This window comes from Neopsephotus bourkii, unplaced genomic scaffold (genome assembly GCF_033783945.1).
Source record: "Neopsephotus bourkii isolate Nb327-2 ecotype Australia unplaced genomic scaffold, CSIRO-AGI_Nbou_v1 NB_936, whole genome shotgun sequence".
NCBI lineage: Eukaryota > Metazoa > Chordata > Aves > Psittaciformes > Psittacidae > Neopsephotus > Neopsephotus bourkii.
In genome coordinates this window covers 3451329-3471244 of record NW_026901430.1, presented here as the reverse complement: position 1 = coordinate 3471244, position 19916 = coordinate 3451329, and the positions used below count along the sequence as shown (strand labels likewise).

General features: G+C 38.4%; 1 long non-coding RNA gene across 1 annotated transcript in view; it reads left to right on the top strand.

The window, feature by feature from the left end:
- The first annotated feature begins 574 nt into the window (after window positions 1–574).
- The window catches only part of LOC133214824 (uncharacterized), a 356264-nt gene continuing 336922 nt past the window's right edge, over window positions 575–19916 (top strand). The window contains exon 1 of the long non-coding RNA XR_009726239.1: window positions 575–881. This is a non-coding gene — a long non-coding RNA (uncharacterized LOC133214824). The remainder of the gene's footprint in view (window positions 882–19916) is intronic.

Below are 19916 nucleotides of genomic sequence, written 5' to 3'. Positions count from 1 at the left end.
ACCACTATAGAGTATAAATATCACGCATTTACCTTTGAGCCTGTAGACATTTAAGCTTCTGTGCTCTTCAGGGCTTTATTTATTTATTTATGCCTTTGCTTGTTTGATAGATGGCAGCAGATAAATGTTTCCTAACTGGAGATGTCTCATTAGTTTTTGCTTCTAGTATCATCTGTCATATGACAGCAAACAGGGAATTTTTGCACATTGGTATGACTATATCGTGTTTTCACTTATAGCTGCTTCTGTGTCTTCACAGGTGAGGTGATACATAAATACACCCTTACCCTTAAATACTGTCTTCAAAGAAAATGCATTTACTTTATATATATATATATATATATGTATATATAGTAGTAAATGGATATAGTATAGGGCTCTGGTTAAATATCACATATAAATATATGTAATATATATAACCGGAGCCCAATAGTTTTGTCATTACAGCCCCACTATTCTCAAAGGAGAGAGCAAGCTTGCTCTGTGATATAGAAGGTGGAGACTGGGAAGCTGGATCTGCTAAGCCTTGCCTAATGCAAACTGCTTTAGTATGCACATCACATCATGCCGGCTATACTGCAGGGAGCAGGCAGTTATCGCACAAGCGTGCATCCTCAGAGCCAGGATAAACACTCCGTTACTCTCCCTCTAAACTGCTCTTCTGGGAGGGAGAGAAAATAAATAGGGAGCGAGAGAGGCATTTGAAGTAACCTTCTTAAGGAGGAGGAAGCAGCCAATAGAACCTTTTTTCTTTTTTTGTTGTGTTCTTTTTTTTTTCTCCCCCACTTCTTACTAAAGAAATTCGTGTTACCTCAGCAATTAAGGAGAAGAGCCAGCGTCTAGGGTTCCAGGCTGTGAGGGGGAGTAGCAACTTGTACCAGGTAGGAAGCCCTTTCAACATACTCTTTAATTCATGCAGCTCAGTTACTACTTGCTCTGTTTCTATGTAGTGTCTGACTTCTGGAGACCTTGTGTCTGCTTGTCACCGTTCCCCGAGTGAAAGAGACCTGGGGGAGATTTAATTGCCAATGACCTTCAGGGTATTTCTTGGAAAGACACTAGTACTTAGTGCTGTGAAGTAAAGCAATCTATACTTTCGTCTGACGGCTTAGAAGTGTGCATCAGGATGCAGCTGGGTGAAACTGCAGCTGTTACCCGTCTACGAAACCATGTCACAAATGAGTAAAAATTAGCCATTTTATAATAACCAGAGCAGCTGCTCTGCGTTTTTAGCAACACGGCTGTATTACTTTCCAAAACTTATTACCATACATTTCTTTTGTGCTGGAAAGCAAGCAGATATGCCTTAGTGTATTTAATGGTATTTTGACAGTTATTTACTGTATTTTCATAGTCACTCATGCATATTTTATAGAGACTTTTCTAAACTTTCCTGAGGCAGCCATATCTTATGTGGTAGATTAATATTTGTCCTAAGAAATAATTAGTGTGATAATTGTAGTGAGCTGGTTGCAATGTTTGCTTTACAGTATTGCAGACATCTCCTGCAGCATTTGAGGGCTGGGTGGGATGGAACCCCAGCTCGCACAGGCTCATCTGCCTTAGTACTACAGGACTGAGGGGAAAGTGAGGAGGAGGAGAAATCTGTAACTGGGTTTTGCGATCTCCTTATGCAGTGTTTTATTCCCTAGTACTTTGCGCTCATTCCCATGACTGAATTGTTAGATGACATCGGTCCAGTCTTTTTGTATTGTGACAATAATGCGACTTAAGTTCATTAAAAGCTGAAGTAGCATTTGCATGCAATGAAGAGTTCGGAGCTTAGGAATCAGACCTGCAAGGATCACCACCGTGTCTGTGAGACTTCACTGTCTGATCAATTTAAGTGCCTGTCTTCCATGCAGTAAGGGAGTTGGAGGCAAACTTTTTCAAGCTTTAACATTCTCTTCTGTAAATCAGACCAGTGATAGTGAAATCTTAAGGGTAAAATATAGATGTGTTTTTGAAGTGTAAGCAGTGGTGTGAGCAAGTATGTCTAAAGATTCAGCTCCTTGCAAGAAAACCTGAAAATAATGCTCAAAACAGAGCTTAGGCACCACTGCTGTAGTAAAAAAATAAATACTGAAAATAGCAGAGCTCTCTTGGATGACTGTACCCACACAACCTCTTCTTGTGTGCAATTGCTCTACGCACAAATAGCTCCATATATTTTGTTTAAAGGTATCTTGTGACTCTTATTGTAGGAAGAACTATAGAAGATGTCCAAACCTGGAGTCTTTTTTCTGATGAGCATAATGAAAAAAAAAAACAACCAGTTCTCAGAAAATGAGAAATATATCTGATCGTGATGAAACCTGAGGAGCTGAAACAGTTTAGAAAATTATAGCTGTGAAAGGGAGGTAAGATCCAGTTAGTGACCAGGGTTGGCTTGAGGACCTAGTAAATGATGAGAAGAGTTTTACCCTTTGTTTTATCTGTTCTGAGAAATTCATCCTCAAAAAGTAACAATTGGATTAGCAACTAAGGCAGGAAGAAAACCAGACTGGGGAAGCAATATCTTGCCTCCTTTTATTTTTCTTGATATATGAAACATGTGATAAAGAAAATGAATGGTACTCATGCCCTTCTGGGTTTTGTTTTTTTTTTTAACAGATATATATTTGATATAAAACTGAAGTCAAATGTTACCTTAAAGAAAAAATCGGGGTGGGAAAGGAAACAAGTTGAACACTTTGAATGTCACTAGAAACTCTTAGAAAATTCAGGTTTCACAGAAGTTTAAGGCAAAGCACAGCTGGTTGGTGTGGCTGTATAGTGCTGGCTGCATTTTGTGGGGGTTTTGTTTGTGGTTTGGTTTTTATTGTTGTTTGGTTTAGTTTGGGTGGTTCTGGGTGGTTTCTAAGTGAGGGGGTTTTTGGGGGGGGTAATTGGGGGTTTTGTTTGTTTTGGGGTTTTTTTGTAGGTGGTTTTTCTTTTTTTTTTTCCCAAAAAAGAACTGTGAATTGACTCAGGCTTTCCATTTTGGATTGACTTCAGGTTTTATTATTTATTTCTTAGTTCATTCTCATACTTGATAACTCTGAGGGACAGGAATCGTCAGAGACCTGTGCATTGGGATACACAGGTTTCTTAGCTTGGTACTGCTGGCAAGTCACTACCTTTCTGTGCCTCAGTTTACTCACATGTAAATACAGGTGTTGGCAGCTGCCTGTTCAGAACCATGCTGCATATCTGAGTTTCTTGAGATTATCCTCATTCACACTAGTGGTGCTTTATGTAGATTTGCTTTTTTGTGACTCTAGTTCACCTTTTTTGCTTATAAATTTGACTTAAATAATTTTTTGTGGCGTGTTGTTGCTCATGCTACTAAAAGCCTGCTGAACACTGTGACCTTCATGAATAAAATCATATTTCATTTATAAAACAGGTAGCATGAATCAAGTTATCCTTCATCCCTACCCTGGAAGTGACTACCAGGGCTTGTGGGATGGCCCTGTCTCATTAGGAATCTTGTTATCTTTAACAAGACCCCCACAGGAGTCACTGCTAGCAAGTCTACAATGTCTACGTATCTGAAAGTATAGATCAGACTTACTGTCCCATAAACTTTATGATTTCTTAACAGAAATGGTGTAATTGGTTATGCTGAGGTGTTTTTAACAGAAAAATAATTTGACTACTATAGGAACTATGAGCTGACATCCCTGTTCCTATGCAGCCATGTGTGGGTAATGCCTTATGTTGGTGGCTTTGACCAAGGCTCTCTACTCCTCTATTAGTTCCCAGACCTGCTCAGTGATATTCCTTTTGGTATCCATGGGGTAGAGTACTGGGACTCCTAGTGCCATAAGAAATAAAAGGAAGCCTCGGATTTGTGAAAGCACAAGCAATTGATGTTTCTTTTTTACAATTTACTACATCAAGAAATTAGCCTGACTGGAGAGTGTTGTTTGTACAAGGACTATCCAAATGCAGTGTTTGAAATTCTAGGTGTTGATATAATTCTGTATTATTATGGGTCCCCAGAGTGGCCATTATCTTTTGATCTAGCTTTAGTTAATTTTAATAACCTCCTTGATTTTTGGAAGCAGAACGCTGAACACACAGTCCCACTAATGCCTGATGACTGCAAATTTAACGTGAGGATTTCCAAACAATCTCATAGTGTGCTTTTGAGGGCTGCACAGTTACACTGAACAGACATGTCCATGCTCAGGCATATATTCTTTCTACTGTGAGCATGAAGAGTATGAGACCAGATTTTCCTTTTTCCACTCTCCACTGATCTTCACTAACATTTTTCCAAATGAACACTTGAAGACAGTCAGGGATTTTTGTACTTTGCTTTCTATGTATGCAACGAATTAGAATTACTGGTTGAACTCAGGGGTTGAGGATTAATGGTAAGGCTGAGTAACATGACTGTCACTGGACTTCACTGCCAGTTTTAAGAAAACAGTAAGTTACTTAACAGCATGCAACTTCTGAGATTTATTTAGGCAACAATCCCCAAGAAACCAATCATTATTAGTAATTTGCTGGTTTGTTGGTTGCTGGACCGTTAATGTTCCAACAAACTGACTGGTAACTGAAGTAATAGTAACAGCAAATTCTGAGTTGGGTATTTGCTGTGTTTCATGTGATGTAACTTCAATCTGTCCTTCTAGCTTTTTAGCAGCTAGGGATTCATTAATTTCTGTTAGTGCCTTTTGATGCTATGTGGAAAAGCCATGATGTTGGAGCTGGATCTGTAACACATATATGACTATACTTCAGACAAAAGGGGTGAAATTTGTTGGGTTTATTCCCTGAAAATTTATTGCATCTTTTTCCAAGACACATTATGCTGTACTATTATTTAAATTATAATAGTAAAAGCCTTATCTGAGTATAATAATTTAAACAAAATTATAGCTTTGTATAGAAACACATTCCTGATCTGATTCAATCAGTCCTGTTAGCATTGTTTAGCACAAGGAAGTTCTTTGACACAGGTCATTCTTATGGAAGGGAGAACTGGAAAAAAATATCTTGGAATGTTTTGGCCTTCTTATTATTCTCAGCCATGTTCTGAATTCAAAATTTAAATCAAAACTGAATGGCAAGAGACCCAGAAGATAAACTGGAAGCTGAACAGCTGCTATTTTCAAAAGTTCATTTAAAGTTCCAGGTTTATTTAATGTTGTAATTCTATTTCATTGTTTTATTTTTCAGTGGCCAGAATAAAAGCCAAAGAAACAAGGTGGATAATATTATTTCTTTTAAAGCACCACAGCTGTTTTATCTCTGTGGGCTTTGTTTGCATGATCCAGAAATCATCAATAGCTTAGGGTGTAAATATGCATGTGTTGACTTCTTGTTAATGGAACTGAGGTGAGCAGCTCTACTAAGGCTGATTAGAACCATCACAAAATCTGTCATGCTACAAGGAAATGAAGGAAGATGGATTTAGGTCAGTATCTAATATGCCCCACATACAACGTTGGCAGGGAAAAAAAAATATCAAAAGTTAAATATGTAATCTCAGTAATTTAGAATAAAAAAAAAAACCCAGACACTGGCTTATGTCAGTCTTTAGCCTGAATCTTACCTAGTACAGAAAATTATCCTAATTTTCCAAATAAAAAGGAAATATCGCACAAGTACTTGTACCATATTGGGCACAAAACCTCCTGAAAATCAGAGGCTTTTAGTGTATGTTTTATGAAAACATGAATCACCCTTTGTACAGTTCACAAGCTCTTGTTTTAATATCTATTTTAAGCAACTGGGCAGTGTCAAAGTTGACGGCTTTTTCCAAGGCTGGTAAAATTTGTCAGGATTAAGCCTCCTTGCAGCTCCTTGGAGAGCTGCAAGGGAGGCAGAGAGATGGAAAACCGATTTTGATTATATTATGGTGCATTGGTTTGGTACAATAAACATTGCTCTGAAGTACCTCTTCAGATAAACCGACCTATTGTTGAAAGTACAAGGGGTGGAGAGAAGGAGGATTGTTCTGTTCAGCATCCAACCTAGTGTGATAGACAGATACTTGAAGATACCGGTAAAGCAACAAAAGTAAGCAATAGAAATTCTGAAGAAATAAATTATTTCTGTGAAGTGGCCATGCTACTGGTGTGTTTTCCTTCTGTGCTTGTTCTTTACTTCAGTTGTCAGACTGGTGCAAATCTCTCTGAGAAAACCATCATTAAGGAGATGCAGTAAAGGTAAAAAAGTTTTTCTCACAGTAAACGTATTTATTTTGTGTTCTTTCTTAAAATGACAGCTATTTAAATTAAATAGGTTTTCCAAATGTAAAATATATCCGTCAAGCTGTTGACACTAGTGTTCTATTGAACATGCGCCATACCCTAGTCTGGTACCTTTATTTACATTTGCCCACAAAACACCTGCCAGATTTAACATCAAACCACTGCATGGCATAATGAGATATTTAAGTTTGCAGAAATGAATGGCAGGCTTCTGTTTCCTCTTGCCATGAAAAGAGAACACTAAATAGTAAACCAGCAAAATAGTTTGCATAGGACAAAACTAATGCTTTATCTGTATTATGTTTCTCAAAACTACATTATCTGTAGACCTTCTAGAAGTTAGAAAGAATAGGCACTTCTAAACATATATGGGTAAGGACATCGGAACAAATGAATTGTGATCTTTAAGTACTTAGATATTCAAAATTAATTGTTATTTGGTATATTAATATCAAATTATCATCTAGAATCAACATTTTTCATAAGTAGGCATAATTCAGGCAGAGTGATAGAGGAATTACATGCTTCACTCATGTGAAACACAAGTGGTCTGGTGTGATTTTATTGAAACAGGAACTAAAGGTCAACTGCTCAGAGATGAATTATGAGCTGTGTTGGGGTTCTGAAGTAGATCCAATGTAGTTATCAACACCTTACTTGCAAAAGTCGCTCTTGGTACTAAAATGTTGGTTTGAAGTGTGTGATGACTTGGAGTCCAGTTGGGTTTGTACTATTGGCAGCTTAGGCAGTAATTTGTTGCCTCATGAAATGAATGCACGTATTATTGAAAGGATGGAACTCTTTAATTGCATCTAAACCAACACCCCTGAAGTCTGACACTGTTTGCTCTTTTTACTTCTCATTAGTGGCTGTATCACAACTGTATCAATTTTATAGATACTGAAATTCACGCAAAAAAAGAATTTGGGTATTTGCACCAATGACAGTACCACGGGAGACCTTCCCCTATTGTTTTGTAAATAAGCTAGTGTCCTCACCTGTCTTGAGATATTCATCCACAATACTGCTCTGCACAGCAGTGTGCTTCTGAGCAGTGTTAGTATGTATGGAAGCCTGACACTTTTGGTTAGTGATGAAACCTGGAGGGGGGGTTTATAGAATCATAGAATAGTTAGGGTTGGAAGGGACCTTAAGATCATCAAGTTCCAACCCCCCTGCCATAGGCAGGGACACCTCACACTAAACCATGTCAGCCAAGGCTTTGTCCAACCTGGCCCTGAACACTGCCAGGGATGGAGCATTCACAACCTCCCTGGGCAACCCATTCCAGTGCCTCACCACCCTAACAGGAAAAAATTTCTTCCTTATATTCAATCAAAACTTCCCCTGTTTAAGTTTTAACCCCTTACCCCTTGTCCTGTCATTACAGTCCCTAATGAAGAGTCAATCCCCAGCATCCCTATATGCGCCCTTCAGATACTGGAAGGCTGCTATGAGATCTCCACACAGCCTTCTCTTCTCCAGGCTGAACAGCCCCAACTTTCTCAGTGGATCTTCATATGGGAGGTGCTCCAGTCCCCTGATCATCCTCGTGGCCTCTACTGGATTTGTTTCAACAGATCCATGTCCTTTTTATGTTGGGGACACCAGAACTGCACACAGTACTCCAAGTGAGGTCTCACGAGAGCAGTATAAAGGGGCAGGATCACCTCCTTCGACCTGCTGGTCACGCTGCTCCTTTTGATGCAGCCCAGGATACGGTTGGCTTTCTGGGCTGCAAGCGCACACTGCTGGTTCATGTTCATTTTCTCATCGACCAACACCCCCAAGTCCTCCACAGGGCTCCTCTGAATCTCTTCTTTGCATAACCTGTAGCTGTGCCTGGGATTGCTCTGACACAGGTGTAGGACCTTGCATTTGGCATGGTTTTCAGGGACAGTCATTTAAGTATGAGGAGGTGAAGAACAGTGAATTGGGCCTGTCTAAGCTGATGAGAGAGGGAAAGAAACCATGTTTGGGTGCTGTAATCCTGGCCAAAGAATTACTTTGGGAGACAACAGAGTACCTGAAACTCTGAGCATACTGCTTTTCTGTTTTGTTTTGTGCACTTCATTCCTTGAGAGTCTTTAACTGAAAAATACATATAAGAAATTAGCAGTTACCTTCAGATTTTCATGTTTAATTTATCATTAAGAAGGTCAAAGCAAAGTCAACCAATCTCTGAAATGAATGCATGGAATATTTTTTTTTGCCTCTAGTTTGTGCCTTGGTGTACAGCAGTACATTGCACAGTTTTCTTTCATGGCTAATACAAGTGATAACGAGTCAGCGTTTTTCTGGTGAATGTGCATTTTACAGTTGTCTCAGTTTGCACTCATATTTTATAAACTATGCACTTAAAACTTTAAATAAGAAAAAAAGCAGGTGCAGATGCAAGGATGCCCTAAGAAGGAAAAGAAAGAACAGCATCTTTTAGGACATGGACAATGATATGTTAGGTGCAAATCACTCTTTCTGGTGGTTATTGAGTACAGAATACCAAGTCCCTGTCAGTTATGTCTGTGTTTGACCCCACCACACATAGTACATGCTTTAAAGAGAAGTGTCCTACACAATGAGCTGACGGGCACTTATTTGAGTAGCCGAAAACATTAAATACTTCCATCACTCTTGGAAATTTTTAAGATTTACAGCAGGACAGGCGCTCTGAGAGTCTGTCTGAAGAGTCCTTCTCCAGGTGTGTCTTTGCTCTCTAAAATTGTACCAGGGAATTTGACAGGGAGCTGTAACATTTAATTATTCAAACCTAGATGTAGATGCAGAGAAACAAAAAGGAGGGGTTTTGATCTCATAAAATTGTTTGAAGGTGATTATTCCAATTATGTGTATAAGGAATGTAACAAAGCCAGACAAAAAGATTTAAAAATACAAGTCTGTTTAGATTTTTGGAACTTGTGTGTTCGGAGTTTGTCACTGGAAGAGTTTTGCTGTTAGACTCAGGTGAATTCCTGAGCTCTAGGAATAGCTCCAATTCTCCCACATTGCTATCAATTAAATTCACTCTTTCTTGAAGCTCATGAATTTTGCATAATTATTTTTAAATGTTCTGAAGTTACGTTTACATTTTGAGCAGCAACAGTATATCAGAATAAAGTGAATGCTGTGTGTACAGAAACTGAGATTTTTTTTTTAAATGTTCTGTAATTTTTTAGGAAAAAAAGGTGTTAAGAATCAGTGTATAGGTGCATAGCTTGTACCCTGGCAAGTGTGCTCACTGGGTAAATCCATGCTGCAGTTTACAGAGAAAGATCCATGCAGATATGTCTATCCTTCCCAAAAGCCATGTGGTCAGAATTAGTATTGGAGGGTGAAAGTTATGGTGAAAGGCTGTGTGTCCTCCATGTGTGTTTCTAGAAGAAGGATGATGAGAGTCAGAAGGGACAAGGAATGATTCTCTTCGGGCGCTGTTTTCTTGCTATGCAGCACATTAGCGATACCTGATTTTAAGTTCATTATTTTTGTACTGTGTAACAGCAGAATGACTGTTTGACCAACGTTTCCCTGCATGATAGAAATGCACTTCTGAATTTCAAAACATTGATTTATGGCTGCTTAATGTACCCAAGGGCAAAAGGGTCAAGTAGTTTCTGTGCTTTTGATGTCTCAGTTAAGGAGTCAAAGGACCCTTCTCCACTCTTTATTCTTACTTTCCTTATTGATGGTTGTGTGCCTAGTGTTTCTGAAGTCCTGATGTGTATTAATTGCATCGCATTCTAAATATTTTTTAGCTGTCCTGTAAAATACTATGAAAATAGTTATTTTCAAGATAGGTCATCATTCAAGCCTTTGAGATGGAAAACTCAAAAGCAGGAGAAAAAACTCCAAAGAAACAGATTTCTTTGAGATGCAGATTTATCATCAGGCATAGGCCAAGTCTTTATTTATCATTCAAATCATACCTGGCTACATCTCCAAGCAAGAGTTCAGGCTACACATTGTGTGCTGGCTACATCATGTTGGCACTGCAAGCTTACCATTATGCTGCTGTAAGCTTTTAAGTATGATTACCTTGGTTTAGACAATGCCAGTGTATGCAGACTATCAGATATGTGAAAACTATAAAGCACCTGATACCCTGGGTAATAAAAATGCCCAGATGTTGGTGAAAATTTTGGGTATTTTTTCCAGAGAGAAAGACTAACATGTTCTTTAATATTGACATGGTCTAGAGTGAGCCATCCCTGCCCATGGCAGGAGGGTTGGAACTCAATGATCTTAAGGTCCTTTCCAACCCTAACCTTTCTATGATTCTATGAATATTACTTGAAGTAATTCAAAGTCATCACAGTAACAGTATCCATTACTGCAATCTGCTGGAGCCTGAGATTATACCAAGAGGACTGCAGTGGGACCTGTATGTCAGTCTCTCAAGAATTGCTTCTGCTTCTTGTTTAAAAATTTCAGTCATTTCCTTGAAAAAATAAATTCGCAAAAGCAAATTTTCTGATGCCCATAAAGTTTGTGGGCCCTGTCCCATGGGGAGTCTAGAATATTATACAGGAAGAATAAAATGACCTTGAGGAGTACAGTAATAGTAGTTGAATGAAATTCAATAGGACAAAGTGCAAGTTCATGCACAAAAACAATACATTTCTGTTTAAGCTAGGAGCTCATTAATTGGAAATGACAGAGGAGGAGAAAGTCACAGGATGACTGCAAGCCACCAATGCAACACATCAATGAAAAGGGCAAATGCAATCTCAAGCTGTGCTGGATGAGGTATTTGCATTAGCAAAAGAAATAACAAATACGTCAACTAGGTCCTGCAGAAACAATAATGTAGAATATTTTTAATAGTGCTTTTTGGCTGCTTTTAATTAAGGTGAGTTCAAACTGGAACAGGTGGAAAGAAAGATAACTGAGATGTTCAGGATAAAGGGAAATCTTCGTAAGAGAGACTAACAGGCTTTGTGTTTAGTCCAACCAGATAAAATTATCAGGAGATGAGCAGTAAGTTAAAGCATGAGATAAATATATTTAAGATGGAAGTAAATGTGTCTGGCTTTAAAAGTGTGATATTCTGAAGCCAGTTCTAATTGTGGTCAAAACCACTACACAGCCTTTGAGCTGGAGAAATCCCTGTTTCTTAAAGGGGAAAAACTAACCTGCCTGCCAGTGACAGAAGGGAGCTAGCCTCAAGTGCAGTCATTTCCAGTTCTTCTAATTTAAAAGAAAAGGCCAGTATTGAAATCAGTTCTATCACTCAGATGCTGCTAGGTTCATGTGCGGTTCAATCTTTATTAGATTGTAATGAAGATGGAAGAAATTAGCATAAATCATAAACTGCTAGTACAGCATTGTCAGACTGGAAAGAGTTGCAGTGTTGTAATGGCATTGATAATGCAGCTTATGCTCACTGACATATTTTCTTTTTATTCTGTCTATAAAGGCATATCCTATAAATATCTTCCTGGATATTTTTCAGCTAAATTAGTGGGTGCCAATCTGATTTTTCCCAAATGCCATGTCTTGGGTGCAAGTGGGTCCCTTGCTAACCACAAACAGAGCAAATATAGGCTTGAACAGTCATGTAAACAGTACTTACAGAGAATTTGCCTTAATGTATTAATAATCTCCCATAAAATTGCCATTTTTCCCATCCTGCTATTTTAAGTTTTTAGCTTTTTAGGTGTTGGGTGGTTTTGGTGTTTGTGGTTTGTTTGTTTTTTTTTTTTTTGGTTGGGGTTTTTTCCTCTTCTAATGAACTGACACTAACTTCTTGCTGCTTCTGGTGTCAGCCACTTCCCCCTGCTGAGCTGAGTTGGTACTTTGGAAAACAGCACCTCTTTTCTGGAGTGTGAAATTAGTGGGCATGTAACAGGAGTAACGGCTTTGTCTAACCAGTCCAGTCAGTATTGCTGGGAAGAAAAATGAAAAAACTGAAAACTGAGTGACAAATGTAAAGGAGAAATTAGAATGAAGAGAGAAAAAGCATGGAGGAAAAAAGGGTAACTAGGAAAAGCAGGGAAATAGAGAGGAAAATATCAGTAAAAGCAAAAGGAACTTGTCAAATTACCCATTTAAAATATTCATTTAGGCTGAAAAGAATTGCTACAGAGTAAAGCCACATAAATTTTAATTTTTCCTGCAAAGTGTGTAGTAGAGCTAAATATTATACAGCCAGAACTGTGTACTTACGTGGTCCTGAGAAATATCCAGTGCTGTCACTACCCTGAAGGGAAGTTTGAGATCCCACACTCCCATGTTTAAGGCTATCTTTAAACCCAACCTTAAGATCTTTCAGCCTGCAGCCTGGTCTCCCCAGGTTGTTTTGCCACCTCAGATATTTGATCTTACTGTAGCTATTTACATTTTTTCCATATCCAGGGGTGTTCTGGGTTGGACGCAGTCATCCTCCCAGGTTAGGAAAACCCTTCCACAGCTCATAGAGTTTCTTACAGGAGTGTTGTGATGCTAGAATGACAAAATTTGCATGCAAGTGCTGACAGATTAGCAAGCCCCCCAAAACAAATCTGATTTCCCTTAGCTCTTCTTGAGTTCTACTATAATATTATCTCATTCCTTCCCAAGGTTTCACTTTGGGATACACACCTAGGAAAGCTCAGTAACCTTGGGAGAACCCCTTTTATTCTTTCACTCACAGAATACTTGTGGTAGAGAGAATCTCTCTGATCCCCCGCCTGCATACATACAGGAGATAGCAGTAGAAATTCTACAATGAAATGGGTTGTGAAATTCTACAATGCCTGAGGGTACTGGAGTAGCTCTGAGAACAGATAATAAGTGAAGTTCCTCAAATACTGTCAAATGGTAATTGTGGGTTTAAATTGCAGTTTTATTGTCACAGAGTAGTATAGCTGGGAGGAATTCTTAGAGCCACCATGCTTGCCTACAGAATTATTCCTCCCCCAACTTGAGTTTTCCATGAATTATATTTTCCTTACCTCCAGTATCAAGACTTGTTTATTCTTGGCTTTGCTGCTGAATTATTGGTTATATCTAGTTAATGGACAGCATTTACGCAGGCAATGGTGACGAGCAAAGATATTTTTTCTCAGTGCATGATTGAAGGTGACAATGAAGTGTTTTTTCACAAGAAATAGACTTATTCCAGAATGATGCCCCATTCTGCCTTTTTCTTTTTTTTTTAATTCATTCTTATGTGAACCACACACATATTCTTGTGAAAATGAACATCAGAGCAGGAATAGTTTTCAATGCATACTTTCTAAATCAGTCAATTTCAGTGGTAAGAAGATAATTCTTGCTTTAGTGGGAAGTAACCTTGTTCATCTTCCTCAGATAATAAATCTGTGTATCTGCAGCCCAATCAAAGGCTGATAAGGAACCCAAGAGAGATCACAAAGAAACCCCCAAAGAACCACCCCTAAGTGTGTTCTTAAAATATAACTATTGCCAACATGGACTTAATATTTTTGGCGGCTTGAATACTTAAGAAGCAGCAAGAAAACGGAACCCTGTGTTTTGAGAGAAATATTCCAGGATAATAATTTAAAACTTCAAATTCTGCTACTCTTCCTTGAAGCTTGAAAATTCTACCTTTTTTCATAGCATAAAGTAGAGAATAACTGCATGATGCAGAAAAACTAAGCACTGTAACGGATTGATTAGGAGATATATACTTCTAGCATGTTCACTATCAGAGAAATGCATGATTATAGAAGGCTGAAGGAATAGAAATGACTCTTCATATCTGCTACCTCTTTTCACACTGTTCAAAATCTCTGCCTGTGCCTCATAAAGAGTTTCAGTTCCTTCTCTATTAAGAATCTATAACTGGAATCACACAGCTGACAAACTTTCACATAAATTTCTCTTACAGAGTATTGCTTGAATTGATTTAGGATATTATCTTACTTCAGAGAGACATGGGTCTTAACCTGTGCTTTCGGAAGTAACCATTTTTGATGCAGGTGTGAAGAATACACAGTTGTGTTGAAATGTGGCAGTTTTATAAGCCACAATGTTGGTGAATATGGGGGAAATTTAAGTCCAAAGACAAGGCTCAGCAGTATCGTTGAGGGCATCCCCAGGTGTAAAGTTGGGCCAGACTGATTTTTACACTAGCGTCAGGGATAGACTTACTGGTGCTTGAACAGCATCCTGTTGGGAGACATTGGTCACAATCACATATCAGCTACTGGAAAACATCCATATTGGGTTCACACCAGACTCCGTGAGCTGCTGATGCCAAACAGTCATGCTACAGATCTGCAGGCAAAGAGAAAGCAAGAGGTTGCCAGAATTGCAACTAATGACAATTGCCTTATAATTACTTTTAACCTTTTTAGAGACATTAAAAACACATTCAGTAGAGCCAGTTTCTTGTCTTGTTAAGGTATGTCAACTTGTTCATGGCAACATCACGCAGAGCAGAGACAAATGCAGGAAGATAATAAACATCATGACAACAATCATGGTGTTTCTTGGGCTTTTCGAAGAGAGCTTTCCTTGACCCTCTCGAAGCTCATCATTTATTACTGCATGTATCTAACTGATGAAAAGAGAGCTCTGTTCAGCAACACTGTACATCAGACTATTTATTTGTAGCTCGGAGTGCTGCTGTTGTTGCTCTACCTAACTTGGGTGCTGTCCACATAGCCCCGAAGTTATTGATGGCAGTTTGTCTAACACTCTCAGAAAAATCAAGGGCTCTGGGGCTGCCCCCAAGCAGGAAGCTTCTGCCAGTTGCAGAAACTGCTGTTGTACTGTTTGCTGCTGAATCCCTTGGCTTACTCCTCTCTTTTGTTGCAGCATTTCTGCTATGCCAGCATGTGTGGCATCTGGCCCTGCCACACCAACTCATTTACCTTGGAGATAAAATGAAACAGAACTGCACGTTGGTAGTGGCAGGGAGGAGAGCAGTGGTTCTCGGCTTTATTTCTCCTTGTTTCTTATTGAGCCCTCTTCTTCATTTGTTAATTCTAGCAAGTACTCTCCATATGTGTTTGGTATTTTCACATATGTTTCTGTGTATATTTGTATATAATTGTCTACAGTAGACTCTTTCTATCTTTCTTTCCTGCTTCTTGTGTCAACTGTCTGTTTAGGTTTGAAGCTACTTAGAAATAGACATTTCTTTATGTGCACTTCCACACAGCATCTGGGAAGGTACAACCCTGCAGTTAAATGGAAGTTCTGCCATCTAAAAAGTATAATTACTGGTAGCACTCATTTTGGGGGGTTTTGTGGTTTTTTTAAATGTCACTTTCCATTCCGGGAAAAATCACAGTAAGAAACCTAGTTCTTAGCAATAACCACTTTCCTTAACATGGCTGTGTGGATTCCCATAACCCACAGAGAAGAAATCCACCAGTAGAGAGCAGTGTGACTGTAGTATCTCTGACACTTTAACAACACCCCAGTTCCTGTGGTCATTGTAAAATCTGATTGTTTGCGCTACTGGGAAGAGTATTCTGCATCAAGAAGTCAACCTTTATGAAGGTAAAAAGACAAAAACAGGAATGCTTCCTTCCTGAAGCATACCTTTCAAAGGCATGTCATGCATTAGGGCATGCATAAAACACTTCCAGAGTGTTCGATGGAAGATTTACTGGTAAGGGAAGTGTCTTTGTAGCAATATTCTAATATTTTACAATATTGTGTTTAGCCTCAGGAATTGTTCGTTATTTATTGATCTTTATCTTAGTGATTTGTAATCTTACTTTTGGTGTAAAATGCCACTACAATTAGTTTTTGTTAATGATGACGATTCTTGTCAGTAAGTAGATGATATAAAGTATGCCTTAATCTCTTAGTCTTATATTATTTTGCCACCATTGACTTTTTTCTTTTTTTTTTTTTTAACTTTAAAACAAAAGTGGTTGGTTTGTTTTTTTTTAAGGACATATCTTTTTTAGGTCCTGTTTCTTAATACCTAGATCTTCAGTGACTGAACTTCCGGCATTTCTAATTATACTAAGGATAGAAATAAAAGAACATGGCAAATGCCAAGTTTTCTTAGTAAGTTTGTAATTTATAGAAGCTGCTCTTTCCCCAGTTAGCATCCGCTATCTTCTAAGTACATTAGTGCTAGACACCTTTCAGAGATGAGAAGATGTACTTTCCCTGAGAACTGCTGCTATGAGGTGTTTAAGATAAATGTGAATCTGTCTTCCTGTCCTTTTTCATGACAGCACAATAGGAAAGCGCCAATCAGTTGGTTAATGAATCCGTGTGATAACTTCATGCCTCTTCATTTTCCCCTACTCTCTGGTCTTGGCAGTTCTAGAGATGTTAATCTCTCAACATTTGTACAGGAGAGGTCTGCATTTGAGAGATGTCTTTACATGCTCTACCTACAGAAGACTGGTGTGTCAAAAGGCACCATCATTGACCTAATCTGTGATTAATTCCAGCATGTCAATTTGCCTCTCACGGGGAGCCGTCACCCTCGCCTTTCTGAATCTACCACTCAAATGTCACTTTGGGTGTGATAACGGCCTCATCATCCCCATCTCAGCTGAGCCACTCTTTGTGCATCCTCTGTGCCCATGACAGGTCAGAGCCAGGTTCTCTGGTCTCTACGGTGGTTTGTGGGAAGCATAAGATGGTGAGTCTCTTGAGGTTAAACCCCTGAGCTTGGGCAAAACAAACACCCTTGTTCCCAATTCTCTAGTTTTGCCTTTGCTTTGCTTTCAGTTTTAGATATTTACTTCAAGGTAGCAACGATCTGATTCAAAGTGCCTGTACTTTAGGGTTCAACAAGTAGTCTTATTAGGCACAAGAACTTCTGTCTTGCCCATCAGTGCATTACACCCATATGGAAATACCTTATTGTTACCACACTGTCATCCAGGGTGTGACAAGAGATATAGGCTTTGTATTTGCATATGGTATAAAGTGATCCTTAAATCACAGAATTAAGGGATTTTCTTCTTAAAGAATCATCTCTCTCCGAGGCACTGGGTGGTCTTCTGGTCTTTCCTCAAGGATTGGTCGACAATTCCTTGTTAGATCTTTTTCTGAAAAATCTACTGATACTTAACTAAGTATCTTCAATGACAATGCGATTTAGGATAGCTCCTAGGGGGAGGAAGGCTGGGCACTGATAGCAGTAGTAAGCTATTTTCTCATGTACGTGTATGTCAAAAACCCGAGAGATATTAATGCTAGAATAGGTGTAAAAAAGGCTAAGATCAAAGCAAAATTAAAGATGCAAAAGGAAACCCTTTTCAACAATATTTTAAAATTCTGGTTTTCTGTCCTATTTAATGCATGAGATGCAGAAGTTCACATGGATTCAGGTGGTGATCAAAGAAGTTCATGAAAACCCAAATCTGCTGCAGGCCATCAAACCAAAAGGTGCAATCTCTCAGTTAATTTAATCATGAAGCTAAACCCAAGAAAAATACAAGAGAGTTATCACCAAGGGCTTTCAGTTCTTTCAAACTTTTTTCACTTCTTGGCAAGACTTCCTGTGGACATTGCTTAGGAAATGACATTAGTGGCTTGATATAAAAAAAGAACAGTTTTACTATCTTGGAAATAAATACATGAAAAAAAATCCTGATTTTTCTGTCTATACAAATCAATAGTTTTAAATATTCCTACGAATAAATTGAGCAGTGGTTAATAGCATTAGGGAGAATATAAGTAATGAAGGTGAAAATTCACTCTTTCACGGTTGATTTTGGTTGTCATTGGGTTTTTTAATATTTTTGGGTGTTCACTGGCTATACTCCTTGATTTTCATATTAACAGGTTTATTATTACAGTGAGTCAAACCCACCCATGGTGTGTAGATATGATTAATGTGTGCTATATAAAGAAAATAATAAAGTAAAAATTAAAGTTTCTAATGATCTTGCTGATATTTTCATTTTTTGCATATGTAAATTATTATGCTTGTAATTCAAATGAATTCAAAAATTATACAGCATGAGTAATATTTTAAGCTTGTAATGCTTTTCACATAAAACCAGAGCAAACCCAATTATTCTTTTCCTACTTGATATTGCCATCAATCTTCTGTGAAGAAATTGTTTCTGCAATATTGGAGTACTTTCTTTTTTTTTTTTGGCTATACCATTGCTTAAATTCAAAGCATGTCACTGTATTATATCACAGTGCATATTTCAGTGATCGGGGTGGCATGGTTATAGCACTGTTGATCTTACTGTAGTGCTGTGAAATGAATAAGTAAGGGCTGACAACTGGCAGCAGAATCGATATGTGCTCCTTTATGGTAGTGCTCATTATCACTGGACACAATAGACCAGAACTCACTGTTAGTATCAGGAGACTTTCAAATGCTGCCAAGGTCAAACCCAACACACTGCCTAGTGTTTTAGCTTCCTTGTATGGGTGAGAAAACCCAGCGCAGTGCAATCATACCCACGTATGGCAGATCAATTCTCACAAGTGAACACTTGCAGGTGTGTAAAGCTAATGGAGGGAGCACTTTTAAGAGCCACTCCATGCCCAGTGTTATCCTATCTGGGTGTCCAGAAGACCTTTGTGGAGGGGGAGGTTGTGCTAGCAAGGCTGAGACACTTCCCTTTCTTTTCCCCTCTTTCAGAGGCTGGGCACGTTGACCTTTCCCTGGCTTGGCTCTCCATTCTAAATAGGCAATCTCAAGTTTCTGTGATGTGAGGGTCCTCCCTGGACCTCAGGAGGAGGCTGGAGACATTAGGCATGCCCTTACTCGAGCAGGCAGGCCAAAGCAAGGCCCACCATGTTCAACAGCTGGAGAGTGAGGTCTCTGTGCTGAAAAGGGAAAAGAGTTGTGTGAAACCCTGAGAGTATTAAATAAATGTAGGAGTCCCTTTCAGTCTGGGTTGGCACATGGTTCTGCATAGCAACAGGACTGATGCCGTTCTCTTCACTCTGACCAAGTAAGGAAGGCATGTTTTGAAATGTATAAAAACACACAAAATGCATAACTTGATGAAATGTTAATATTTTGAAAGGACTTTGGAAGCATGCTACAGAGGTACTATGTTGAAAACAGGATAATTTTAGAGTAACACTTAAGCAGTTTTGAGAAAGAAAAAAAAGAGTAATTTTACTTGAAAATGCATTGTAATTTTCATAGCTTGGATGATAACCAAAGCATTGACTACTACAGCAGTAAAAGCCAAGAACAGTTAAAATTATGTCAGGTTCAGCTTTTGCCAGCAAATGGTGTAGCCTAATGTGCAAACCAAAGTACTATGTCAAATAATAAATAAAATAGACCAAAACAGCTTACAATTGCAAGGAGATTATGTTCTTAATGCCATAAGAATGGATAAATGTACTATTTTCTGCACTTGTACTCTTTGATACATGAATGAAAATATATTTAAAGCAGTCCATGCATTAAAATTCCATGATAATTTATTCATAATATAAATGATAAATTCAAATGCAATTTGACTTAAAATTAATCCATTCTTCTTGGTAAACACTGCAATGCAAATGCATAACACAGATACTGTGATCTAGCTTCTGACAGTCATCTTTATCACTTTCTATTATCTATGAATTATTTCCAAGATGATTGAAAAATGACTGAATGCAGTAAGTGGGTTTTGTTTTGTATAGGTCAATGTTCCAGAAAATACTTTATCTTGGAGCAAAGTGTTAAGAATACCATGAAACAAATCATGTTGCTTAAAGCTAAACGTTAGAGATACGTGGATCACCTAATTGTTTTTCTTTTGCACTAGTGCTCTGTCAAGGGATTACTGGTTTAGGCACTAGGGAGCAAGAGTTACT